The sequence below is a fragment of the Gordionus sp. m RMFG-2023 genome, chromosome 1 (assembly GCF_954871325.1).
Source record: "Gordionus sp. m RMFG-2023 chromosome 1, tfGorSpeb1-WG-v2, whole genome shotgun sequence".
NCBI classification, from domain to species: Eukaryota; Metazoa; Nematomorpha; class Gordioida; order Chordodea; family Parachordodidae; genus Gordionus; species Gordionus sp. m RMFG-2023.
Window position 1 is genome coordinate 47,681,486 of NC_088775.1, and position 13,289 is coordinate 47,694,774.

General features: G+C 24.9%; 1 long non-coding RNA gene across 1 annotated transcript; it reads left to right on the forward strand.

The window, feature by feature from the left end:
* Window positions 1-12,215: 12,215 nt before the first annotated feature.
* On the forward strand, window positions 12,216-12,812 carry LOC135922826 (uncharacterized). The gene is made up of 3 exons (XR_010571042.1): window positions 12,216-12,304; window positions 12,348-12,481; window positions 12,523-12,812. It is a non-coding gene; the product is annotated as an uncharacterized LOC135922826 (long non-coding RNA).
* The last annotated feature ends 477 nt before the right edge of the window (window positions 12,813-13,289 follow it).

The following is a 13,289-nucleotide window of genomic DNA, read 5'->3' on the forward strand; positions in this document are numbered from 1 at the left end:
CATCGGTTATTTTGTATATCAACTTACTATAATATCTTTGACATTTTATTTCAAATCTAGAAGTAAATATATTTAGTGATATTTATTCACTTTAATGAACGATCTAAAATTACAAGTTTATTGGAATATTCTAAATAATAACTAAGATTATGTGCCAAACACTATAAGTATATCTAAGATCTTTGCGAGAGGTGAAAACCTTTGGGTAATTTTTTTTACATATTTAATTGAATAATGTTAGACTCCCTATTTGAAGGTCTTTGGCCAGTTTATATTTTAAATTTTATTTGGTTTTATACTCCTTTTTTAAAATGTTCTCACAAATTTTATAAGGTCGTTATTTTTAATATTTTCTTATTATTTTTATAACATTATATACACATTTTAGTTTTTTGATAGGGGTAAATACTTTATAATTTTCAAATAATATTTACCAAATTAGATTTGGTAAAAGGAGTGGGGATTTTTATTCCCCCCCCCCTTCCGTTTAGTTACTTTTCTATGGTAAATTTCATAGATATTTTAATTTAACTTGTTTACAATATATATTTTTACCTATTTATTTTAAAAAAATTCAAAAAGGTTCAAAAATAACGATTATGACAATTGTCACTTTTCTATGGTACATCTTCACTGAAATTTTCTAGTTTTCAATATATATTTTTAGCCATTTGCTTTAAAAAAATTCAAAAAAGTTTAAAAATATAGATTATGACAATTGTCACTTTTCAATGGTACATCTTCACTGAAATTTTAATTTAACTTGTATACTTTTTACCCATTTGCTTTAAAAAAATTCAAAAATAACGATTATGACATTATCACTTTTCTATGGTACATCTCGGTATGACTAATTATTGCTTTGCTAAACTGCATGGCTAAAATGTCTTGCTAAAAAGCAATTAATCATAATCAATCATAATCAATCATAATCAATCATAATATGATGATATGATATCTTTTAAAAAAAAATTTTCAAAAACATTTTTTTTATTTTACATAAAACATTAATTAAGTAAAAAATTGATAATAAATATCAAATAATTTAAAATTCTATTTTTACTTAATATTTTTGGAAAAAAAATATATTTACTAGATTATTACAACTTAAATTTTATTTTCCAATTATAAAATTTAACAAATCTATATCCATAAGAGGGCGTTAAATACATAAATATGAAAATATATTCTTAGGAAACCAGAATAAATATTGAATAGCGCTTTTTTTGTATTTGGGTGTAAATACATGTGAAAAATCTAAAATTTTTTTAAAAAATAGAGGTTTCTTTGACATTTAATTAATGAGTAGGTTTAGAATCGAAAAATAGTAGAAAGTTTGTAAGTAACACATTGCTAGCGTTATTGATCAAAATCTCTTCATTTTTGGTTTATACCTGTATATTTAGGTGTTAAACATTATCCTAAAAAATATTATGAAAATATTATGATTTGACCGAATGCCGAGCTCAAAACCGACCACTTACTAAATATTCGATCGACCAAATTTGGTATTAATATTATTTGGAAAATAATCATTTTTGGTTTATTTATCTATATATACGTGTAAATCTTTATCCCAAAAAATATTTTAAAAATATCGTGATTTGACAGATAACCGATTTGAAACCGACCTATTTGAAAATATTATGATTTGACCGAATGACGAGCTCAAAACCGACCACTTACTAAATATTCGATCTACCAAATTTGGTAGTAATATTATTTGGAAAATGTTCATTTTTGGTTAATTTATCTGTACATACGTGCAAATCATTATCCCAAAAAATATTTAAAAAATATCGTGATTTGACCGATAACCGATTTGAAACCGAAATACTGCGTTGCTGGCGCTCTCTATGGAAAATTCTTCATTTTTGGTATAATAGTGAACAATAAGGTGTTTAGCATTATTCTAAATAATTTTTTGAAAATATTAAGATTTGACCGAATGGCGAGCTCAAAACCTACCACTTACTAAATATTCGATCTACCAAATTTGGTAGTAATATTATTTGGAAAATGTTCATTTTTGGTTAATTTATCTATAAATAAGTCAAATCATTATCCCAAAAAATATTTAAAAAATATCGTGATTTAACCGATAACCGATTTGAAACTGGCCCAATGACTAAATAATGCCTTACTAACGTTATAGGAAAATTCTTATATTTTGGTTTATACGTGAACAATAACGTGTTAAGCATTATCCTTATTGAAAATATTATGATTTGACCGAATGGCGAGCTCAAAACCGACCACTTACTAAATATTCGATCTACCAAATTTGGTATTAATAATATTTGGAAAATGTTTATTTTTGATTAATTTATCTATAAATACGTGCAAATCATTATCCCAAAAAATATTTTAAAAATATCGTGATTTGATTGATAACCGATTTGAAACCGAAATACTGCGTTGCTGGCGTTATCCAAGGAAAATTCTTCATTTTTGGTTTATAAGTGAACAATAAGGTGTTAAGCATTATCCTAAATAATTTTTTGAAAATATTATGATTTGACCGAATGGCGAGCTCAAAACCGACCACTTACTAAATATTCGATCTACAAAATTTGGTAGTAATATTATTTGGAAAATGTTCATTTTTGGTTTATTTATCTATATATAAGTGTAAATCATTATCCCAAAAAATATTTTAAAAATATCGTGATTTGACAGAAAACCGATTTGAAACCGACCCGATGACTAACTAATGCCTTGCTAACGTTATACATGGAAAATTCTTCATTTTTGGTTTACACGTGAACAATAACGTGTTAAGCATTATCCTAATTAATTTTTTGAAAATATTATGATTATACCGAATGGCGAGCTCAAAACCGACCACTTACTAAATATTCGATCTACCAAATTTGGTATTAATAATATTTGGAAAATGTTCATTTTTGGTTAATTTATCTATAAATATGTGCAAATCATTTTCCCAAGAAATATTTTATAAATATCGTGATTTGACCGATAACCGATTTGAAACCGAAATAATGCGTTGCTGGCGCTCTCCATGGAAAATTTTTCATTTTTGGTTTATAAGTGAACAATAAGGTGTTAAGAATTATCCTAAATATTTTTTTGAAAATATTAAGATTTGACCGAATGGCGAGCTCAAAACCGACCACTTACTAAATATTCGATCTACCAAATTTGGTAGTAATATTATTTGGAAAATGTTCATTTTTGGTTAATTTATCTATAAATACGTGCAAATCTTTATCCCAAAAAAATATTTTAAAAATATCGTGATTTGACCGATAACCGATTTGAAACCGAAATACTGCATTGCTGGCGTTATCCATGGAAAATTCTTCATATTTGGTTTATACCTGTATAATAACTTGGTTTATGATTTGACTGAATGCCGAGCTCAAAGCCGACCACATATTTTCATTTGTCTTACTTCTTTAGATTTTCTTTTATCTTATTTCATCTCGATTCTTTCTTCGTACATTTTTCTCCTCTCTTCCTTTTTGCTACTTTTTATATCTTCTCTCATCTTTTTTCTTTCTAATCATACCAGTTTATCAATGATTTATCCAGCAATTTATTACACTCGAAATAGAAAACAATAAAATAAAATATTCGATATTTGCGAATAGATATTTATAAAAAATAGCATTATTTAAAAATTTTCTATTACATGAACATAATGTGCGAAGTTTGAAAGCTTTAGAACCTATAGACTGCAACCGAATATGATAGTAGTAAGCATGGCGAGCTTCTAAGACCATCACTATGAACTTCTCGAGAGGGTATAGATTTTAGCCAATATGCCTTCTTAGTATCGAGTTACTTATGATCAAAATAAATGTAAATTAGAATCCCGATACTTGAAATATTCAATTTCTTTGCTCGTTTTGATTTTAATTAATCTCTAGTGAAAAGGTCGATCTTCAAATAATTTCATTATCCATGTAAGAACTCAATCATATATTTTTCGAAGATATGCTCTACGTAATTATAGATTCAGCATTGCAATGCGTCCTTCCTTTTATTATGAAATCCATTAAACTTTAGCCACAATCAAACTATGTATAACATTATAAAATTTAATGACAATAATTAAATAATGATTTATATATATCTTTATTATTTTTATAAAAAATTGTAGAAAGCATCGTTGATTTTAATATTTTATTAACTAATTAAACACGATGTTACGTTTATAAAAATATATTTGCTTGAAAGGAATAACATAGCTATATCCAAAATATAAGAGAAGCCAAAAAATACATTAAAAATACAAAAAGTATTTATTAAAGAGAGACTAAATATAATTTATATATATAATATTGTTTGTATTTGTTATATAGTCCTTTGTTTTCGAACAGAAACTATTTAAATTCCTCTTAAGCGTGAGTTTCTTGCAAACATAAGGCTTTTAAATAAAAATTTAGTTGAAAAGGTTATCTTTATGGACAGCGCCTACATGACAGAATTTTCACTGGATGCAAAACCCCTTCAAAAACCTTTGCCTACCCCCCTAAAAAATTTACCGCCTGCCAAATATCAATATTTTGTAAATATAAAAGATTTATTTTGTAAATATAAAGGATTTATTTTGTAAATATAAAGGATTTATTTTGTAAATATAAAGGATTTATTTTGTAAATATAAAGGATTTATTTTGTAAATATAAAGGATTTATTTTGTAAATATAAAGGATTTATTTTGTAAATATAAAGGATTATTTTGTAAATACAAAGGATTTATTTTGTAAATACAAAGGATTTATTTTGTAAATATAAAGGATTTATTTTATAAATATAAAGGATTTATTTTTTAGATAAATTCAATTAAAACCTCGATTATTTACAATGAATTCATTATTATAGCATTATGAGCTTGCTAAAATATCTAAACCTTTTAAATTACATTTAAAAGGATAGTAGAATTTAGAAAGCAATGTATATGATTGTTTGCAATATATAGATTTGGTCGATGAATTGTATTATAATAGTTCTATAATAAAAGTATTAATTTCCTATTTCATCTCAAATTTAATAGATAACCCCCCAAAAAATTTATCCTACCCCCATTAGCCGCCTACCCCCTATTCTCCTCAAAAAAAAATAGGATGCAAACTGTTCCTACCCCTACCGCTCATATAGACGCTGTTTATGGATGAAAACAAGAATTTTTATACCAATTTTAATATTTTATAAATCGATCACACCCTCTCACTCATTGTTAGATAGACTTGATGATATATATTATATTTTTTAAATTTTCTCAAACTACTTGATTTATTAATCGTTGCTATAATATTATACAAGATACCCATGTCCTGAGTCAAATGCCCCGGTCCTAAGATCTTATTAAATTAAACATTCACCTTGCCAATTTAAAAGAATGGATTTAATAAATATCAATTCAATAACTGGAAAATCATATAATAGAGGGTTTAAAAATTTTTTCGGATCATATTTTCAAAATTTATAAAAATACAAAGAAAATTTTTCATAGTAATGAAATATACAAATTTACAGGCTGAGGTCATAAAATGTTGTTATCGGTCAAATCATGATATTTTTAAAATATTTTTTGGGATAATGTTTTACACGTATTTATAGATATATAAAAAAAATAAACATATTTCAATTAATATTACTACCAAATTTGGTCGATCAAAAATAATAAGTGGTCGGTTTTGAGCTCGGAATTAGGTCAAATCATAATATTTTCAAAATATTTTTTGGGATAATGCTTAAAACGTCAATGTACACGTATAAACCAAAAATGAAGAATTTCCAATGGATAACGCAAGCAATGCAGATTTCGGTTTCAAATCGGTTATCGGTCAAATCACGATATTTTTTAAATATTTTTTGGGATAATGATTTTCACGTATTTACAGATAAATTAACCAAAAATGAACATTTTCCAAATAATATTACTACCAAATTTCGTAGATCGTATATTTAGTAAGTGGTCGGTTTTGAGCTCGCCATTCGGTCAAATCATAATATTTTCAAAATAGGATAATGTATTGTTCACGTATAAACCAAAAATGAAAAATTTTCTATGTATAACGCCAGCAAGACAGTATTTTGGTTTCAAATCGGTTTTCTGTCAAATCACGATATTTTTTAAATATTTTTTGGGATAATGATTTGCACTTATTTACAGATAAATTAACCAAAATTGAACATTTTTAAATATTACTACCAAATTTGGTAGATCAAATTTAGTAAGTGGTCAGTTTTGAGCTCGCCACTTGGTCAAATCATAATATTTTCAAAAGATTGATTAGGATAATGCTTAACAAGTTATTGTTCACGTATAAACCAAAAATAAAAAATTTTCCATGTATAACGCCAGCAAGGCAGTATTTAGTCATTGGGCCGGTTTCAAATCGGATTTCTGTGAAATCACGATATTTTTAAAATATTGTTTGGGATAATGTTTTACACGTATATATAGATAAATAAACCAAAAATGAACATTTTCCAAATAATATTACTACCAAATTTATGTAGATCGAATATTTAGTAAGTGGTCGGTTTTGAGCTCGGCATTCGGTCAAATCATAATATTTTCAAAATATTTTTTAGGTGTTATAATGTTTAACACCTAAATATACACGTATAAACCAAAAATGAAAAGATTTTGATCAATAACGCCAGCAATATGTTCCTTACAAACTTTCTACTATTTTTCTATTCGAAACCTACTCATTAATTAAATGTCAAAGAAACCTCTATTTTTTAAATTTTTTTTAGGTTTTTCACATGTATTTACACCCAAATACAAAAAAAAAGCGCTATCCAATATTTATTCTGGTTTCCTAAGAATATATTTTTATATTTATGTATTTAACGCCCTCATATGGATATAAATTTGTTAAATTTTGTAATTGAAAAATTAAATTTAAGTTGTAATAAGCTAGTAAATATATTCTTTTTCCAATAATATTAATTAAAAATAGAATTTTAAATTATTTGATATTTAATATCAATTTTTTACTTAATTAAAAATTGATTTATGTAAAATAAAAAAAATGTTTTTGAAAATATTTTTTAAAAAGATATTATATCATCAAATTATGATTGATTATGATTAATTGCTTTTTTGCAAGACAGTTTAGCAAGGCAGTATTTAGTCATACCGAACATATTCTACTTATTTATATATTTTTATTTTTTTATGGTTTGACTAAATAAAAATTTTAAAAAATTTACGATTGCTTCCCTATTAATAAACTTGACGCTTCATCATTATTATATTCTCAAACAAAAGGAAAGATAACAGCATATTTTAATTGTACATATAGCTTGAAAATGGAAAAATTAGAAGATATAGAATAATAACTTTTACTAGATATCACAATTTATCTCATGTATAAGTAATAATTACATTCATTTAATTATCTTGTAATCATCTTTATAATAATTATGCCATCCATATCAAATAACTAAAATAAATGTCAATCCCTAAAACAATCATTCTAATACATATTTAAAATATTAGATTTTAGGTATGTATTACTAATATAATTAAAACATTGGTAGTGTAGAAAAGAGATAAACTTAAGCTTATCACAATTCTATAAAAATACTTGTAGAAATTTAATATATAATAATTCTAATAATTCATGAACACATGAAAAAAACCTTTAATAAATTATTGAATTTCTCAATATCTTAAATAAACCTTAGCCCTTATTTTTGTAGCATAGCTACAGTAGCTTCACTGGGGCGCAGGAGATATAACCCCCTGAAAAATTTGAATAGCCCCGTGAAGAGAATTTTTTTTTTAAAAAATAGTTCTCTATTTGAATAAATTTTGACTTTTGTTTTCGCCTAGAGGAATAAAAGCATGGAACTTTTTGTTCCAGAAATTTTTTTTGCTCTCAAAAATCTTTTTATGTTAATATATTTATTATTGCTCACAGATATATAATTTTCCTCATATATATTATTTCTTACATAGTTAAATAAATCCATTGTTGTCAATATGTGATGTTCATATGGGCGTTGCAAGCTTGCTCGAGCTGCTAACCGCTTAGTAACGGTCCATATGTCACAAGGATTTTTACCTTGTGCGGTTTCAAAAAATGTCACTCAGCCTTTATCCCAAAATCATTTTCATGATTGTAGAGATTAATGATTTAATTTTTATATTGGTTACTGTTCCATCAGAAAAATAATAAATTTTAGCCACTATATCAAATCTTTCATTCAAGAATATGATCAATTTTTGAAATAAATAAAATGCACATGCGTTGGGCTTTAAATAATCTGATATAACCACTAAATTTGCATGTTTTATTATGTTGTCCTCACGGTAATAAATCATAAAAGGGTGATAATGGCCTGATTAGTGGTCTGATTAAATCCTTGTGCATGGTCCTGCAATACAAATGCATAGTTTTCTGAAAGGCCTGCAATAACTAAGATTCGCCAAAATTTAAATTAAATTTTAAAAAGTCGAATTAATGATTATCCTGAAGTTATAAAGAAATGAGGAATCAAATTGTTTAATTATTCAATTAAATAATTTACAAATTCGTCAGCGAATTTTGTCAGTGTTTCAAGGCTAATTCGATTAGCTATCCATTGTTTGAATGTTATATACAGAATTCTGGTCAAATAATATATTAAGCCTTTCTTTTAATTTTAAAGATATGGGGAAAATTTATTGTTGAATTTAATTTTGGTAGATTATTTTATGCTAAATAAAATATATAAAATTATTTTGTCAATTAACTTCGAGACAAAATATAACTTAAGTGTTAAACAAAACTCATTATCCCAGACACCTGTCAATAATTTTGATAAAGATAAAAAAAAAGTAAGGGCCTGTCATTTAGACATAATTTTTAAATTAACATTATTTCATAACTATTCATTAAATTTAAATATGATGATATTTTGGGTTAAATTTGTTCAATTTTAGCCATATAAAGAGTCATAAATCCTAAACCCATGTTCATCCCAGTCTAGGATTTTGTAAAATATAAAGCAGTGTGATATCTATCTACAGAAAAAAAAATTTTAATAAAAAATATCTTTTTTTAATGGCCATTCCGGTTTTATCATCCGGTTTTCGATATTAATCAGATTTATATCGTATTTATTTTTATGTCATATTAAAGAACTATTATTAAACTACATAATAATTTAATTACTTTTCTAACATAATTATTTCTCGAGATATTTGAAACATTTTGTCGAAAATGTACCATTTTTCTGCGCTTTAAACGGGCATATCTTAGCGGTAAACAGTGTAAAATTTTATTGTATTCTTAGTTATAGTGCAGGGTTTTACAAAAATCTTCAAATAAAAATTTGAAGATTTTTTTCGCCCAAAATTTTGAGGAAAAAATCTTTGAAGATCAATTTTTTGCGAAGATTTTTTCGCTAAAAAAAATTTTGAGCTTGCTCAAAGAAGATTTTTGAGCAAAATAAAAAATATTTTTTGTAAAAAAATCTTCTATAATTTTGAGAAAATATTTTGAGAATTTTATAATAAAATAAAATCTTTTGTAAGGAAATCTTTATTAAAATATTTTTGAAATTTTGATCTTAAAATTTTTTGGTAAATTCTTTAAAAATAAAATTTTTGATATATATTTTTTTTTATTTTATTATGTTAATGAAAATATTTTTTTTGAATAGGTTGTAAATGTGAGAATTGGTCATAATACCGACTGCATTTTTTTTAATATTTGGAATAAGTAATAATGATTATTTTAAAAATGTAATGTCATAATTTTAATGTTTTATATTTAATGTAAACTATAAAAGTGACAATTGTCATAATACTCATCTCAGAACCTTTAAAAATAATTAAAAAAAGGCTAGTTGAGCATGTTTTGAGATGGTTTCAGTGATTGTAAAGCATATAAAGGTGACAATTGTCATAATACTTATTTCACATATGTTTTAATTGGAAATAGAGAAAAATGATTATTTCAAACATGAATTAATATAATGTGTAAACTATAAAAGTGACAATTGTCATAATATTCATAACAGAACCTATAAAAATAATTTTATTTTTAGGTATTAAATAGGCGAGAAAAAATTTTTTGAGCATGTTTCGAGATGGTTTTAATGATTGTAAAAATTGTCACAATCGTTATTTTTGAACTTTTTTAAAGCAAGTAGATAAAAATTTATTAAATATAAATAAATGTGGATGTACCATAGAGCAGTGACAATTGTCATAATCGTTATTTTTGAACTTTTTTGAATTTTTTTGAAGCAACAGAGTAAAATAATAAATTGTAAACATGTTAAATTGAAATTTAAATGTGGATGTACCATAGAAAAGTGACAATTGTCATAATCGTTATTTTTAATCTTTTTTGAATTTTTTTGAAGCAAAAGGGTAAAATTATATATTGTAAACATGTTAAATAAAAATTTCAGTGAAGATGTACCATAGAAATGTGACAATTATCATAATTGTTATCTTTGAACTTTTTTGAGTTTTTTTAAAGCAAATAGGTAAAAATATATATTGTAAACCTGTTAAATTAAAATTTCAGTGAATATGTACCATAGAAAAGTGACAATTGTCATAATCGTTATTTTTAATCTTTTTTGATTTTTTTTGAAGAAATTATATATTGTAAACTTATTAAATTAAAATTTCACTGAAGATCTACCATAGAAAAGTAAAATTGTCTTAATCGTCATTTTTAATCTTTTTTAAATTTTTTTGAACTTACAGGGTAAAATAATAAATTGCAAACTTGTTAAATTTAAATGTGGATGTACCATAGATAAGTGACAATTGTCATAATGGCCTTTTTTAATCTTTTTGGAATTTTTTTGAAGCAAAAGGGTAAAATAATAAATTATAAACATGTAAAATTAAAATTTAAATGTGGATGTACTATAGAAATGTGACAATTGTCATAAACGTTTATTTTAATCTTTTTTGAATTTTTTTTAAGCAAAAGGGTAAAATTATATATTGTAAACATGTTAAATTAAAATTTCAGTGGAGATCTACCATAGAAAAGTGACAATTGTCATAATCGTTATTTTTAATCTTTTTTAAATTATTTTGAAGCAAAAATATAAAATTATATATTGTAAACATGTTAAATTAAAATTTAAATGAGGATGTACCATAGAAAAATGACAATTGTCATAATCATTATGATCATTTTAGAATTTATTTGCTGAAACGAGCAGGTTTTTAGCTGAAGCCCGTCCATGGGCGGCCTAGCTTAATAATTTTAAAAAGTGCGAGCGAATCGGTTACAAAATTTTAACAATTAGCGGGCTAAAAAATTTTAACTTTAGTTTATTATTTAAAATCTATTAGGTAAACATTAAAAAGAATCTATGAATATAATTCCCAGGAAATAAAATTCCCATTTTTTAAGATATTAAAAATTACAAAATTAGTAAAATAGTCACTATCTCCAGGTCTCTTAAATCTTTCTACATCTACATGTTGGTACCAATTAACATTATATTGTTTATTATATATAATCTTTTAGATTTTTCCTCACAGTAAGAACCATCTTATTCTCAAAATATTTCAAATTCAGTTTTATTTGGTATAACAAATAATTCTTAACCCAATCAAATAAATTTTTCTACAATAAACTCTGATAACAAAAGAAATATAGCAATTGGAGTCAGGAAAAAATTGCAATAGCCATAAACAGAATAAGAGGCCATCCGTCAAACTCGCTCCTTCAAGGGGGAAAACGTATCGGTTTTGGGTACCATTACATTACAGCAATGAAAATTAAAAAAAAATTTGAATTCAATTTTATAAAAAAAAAATTATATAATACTTTTTTTCAATCTGGTGCCGCCTCGCTGGCACCAGCAAATTTCATTTTTTTTAGATTTTTATTTTCTTTAATTCATAAGGCAAAACATTAAATAAAAATAAATAAAGGAGGGAGAGAGAGACAATGGGAAAAACGAAAAGAAAAGAAAATGCATTTTTTATATTTTCATTTAACATTCGATTTTTTATAAATATAAATAAAAAAAACATTAAATAAATGTATCCCATCCAAATTTATAAATGGGGGTTTTATTTGGCCTCAATAAAACAATTATTTTATTCATTTTTTTTATTTTATATAACATTAATTCCTGATTTTTTATTTCAAAATATAATAAACAAGTGAAAATAAAAATAAAAGGAAAAAACAAGAAAGTTAAAATTAAAAATTACAAAATTTTTTTTTTATATATAATGCAAAATAAAAAAAATCTTAAAGATATTCTAAAGGAGCATTTTTTAATCGATTCTTCTGAAAATTTAGCGACGTGCAGCATGTGTGACAAAAAGATGAAGTCAATACCATGTAAAATAAATTATTTAATGTATTTTTCAATATCTTTTTCTAGCAAATCTTAAAAGACACATAACCTCTCAACACCCAAACATAATGAAAGCAGATGAATCTAATAGTGATTCGTCCTTCAATGCTAGAAATACAGCAAAAGAAAAATTCCCAAAAATTAAGATCGATAAATCTAAAGTAATTAATATTTAAATAAAGAATAAATAACTATTTTTTAGGTTTTTGAATGTATAGTATGGTTGATTACAGTCCATAATTTACCCATAAATTTAGTAAATTATGAGGGTTTCCGTATTTTACTAGACCCTATATGTCATTCTCTTCAAATGAAAATAAATACTCGGTCAGTGGTCGACAAAATAAAATATACCGCATCCGAAATTAGACTTCAAATTATACATGAATTAAAAAACAAGCTCATTTCTTTAAAAATTGATACTGCTACTAGATATAATAAATCAATATTAGGTATTAATGTTCAGTATATAAAAGATGGCCAGATACAAGTACGAACACTAGGAATGATAGAACTAATAAAAATTCACAGGTATAAACCTAAAAGAAGAAATCCAAACAATTTTAAAAAAATACCAGATAGATTTAAAACAAATATATAGCATTACTGTGGATAACGGCGCCAATATGCTTAAAATGGTTGACACTATGGCTAGAGATCAATTAAATAATGATAATGATCTATCTAATTCTAATGAAAACAATTTAAGCCAGATATTATTTAATACAAGTGTAAGTTATCAGGAAAATGTATGTATTGATGATGAAAATGTCTCCGTTTATTCTGATGAAGAAACACCAGAGGGTATTGACGAGGAAAATATATCAGATGATATAAGCAAAAGCTTTGGCTTAAGTTGCATTAGATGTTCTGCACATACTATACAACTTGCTGTAAACATGTTTATCAAAAAATATTTAAAACTAGACTTAGAGAAAATTCGTATTATAATTAAATTGATAAAATCTC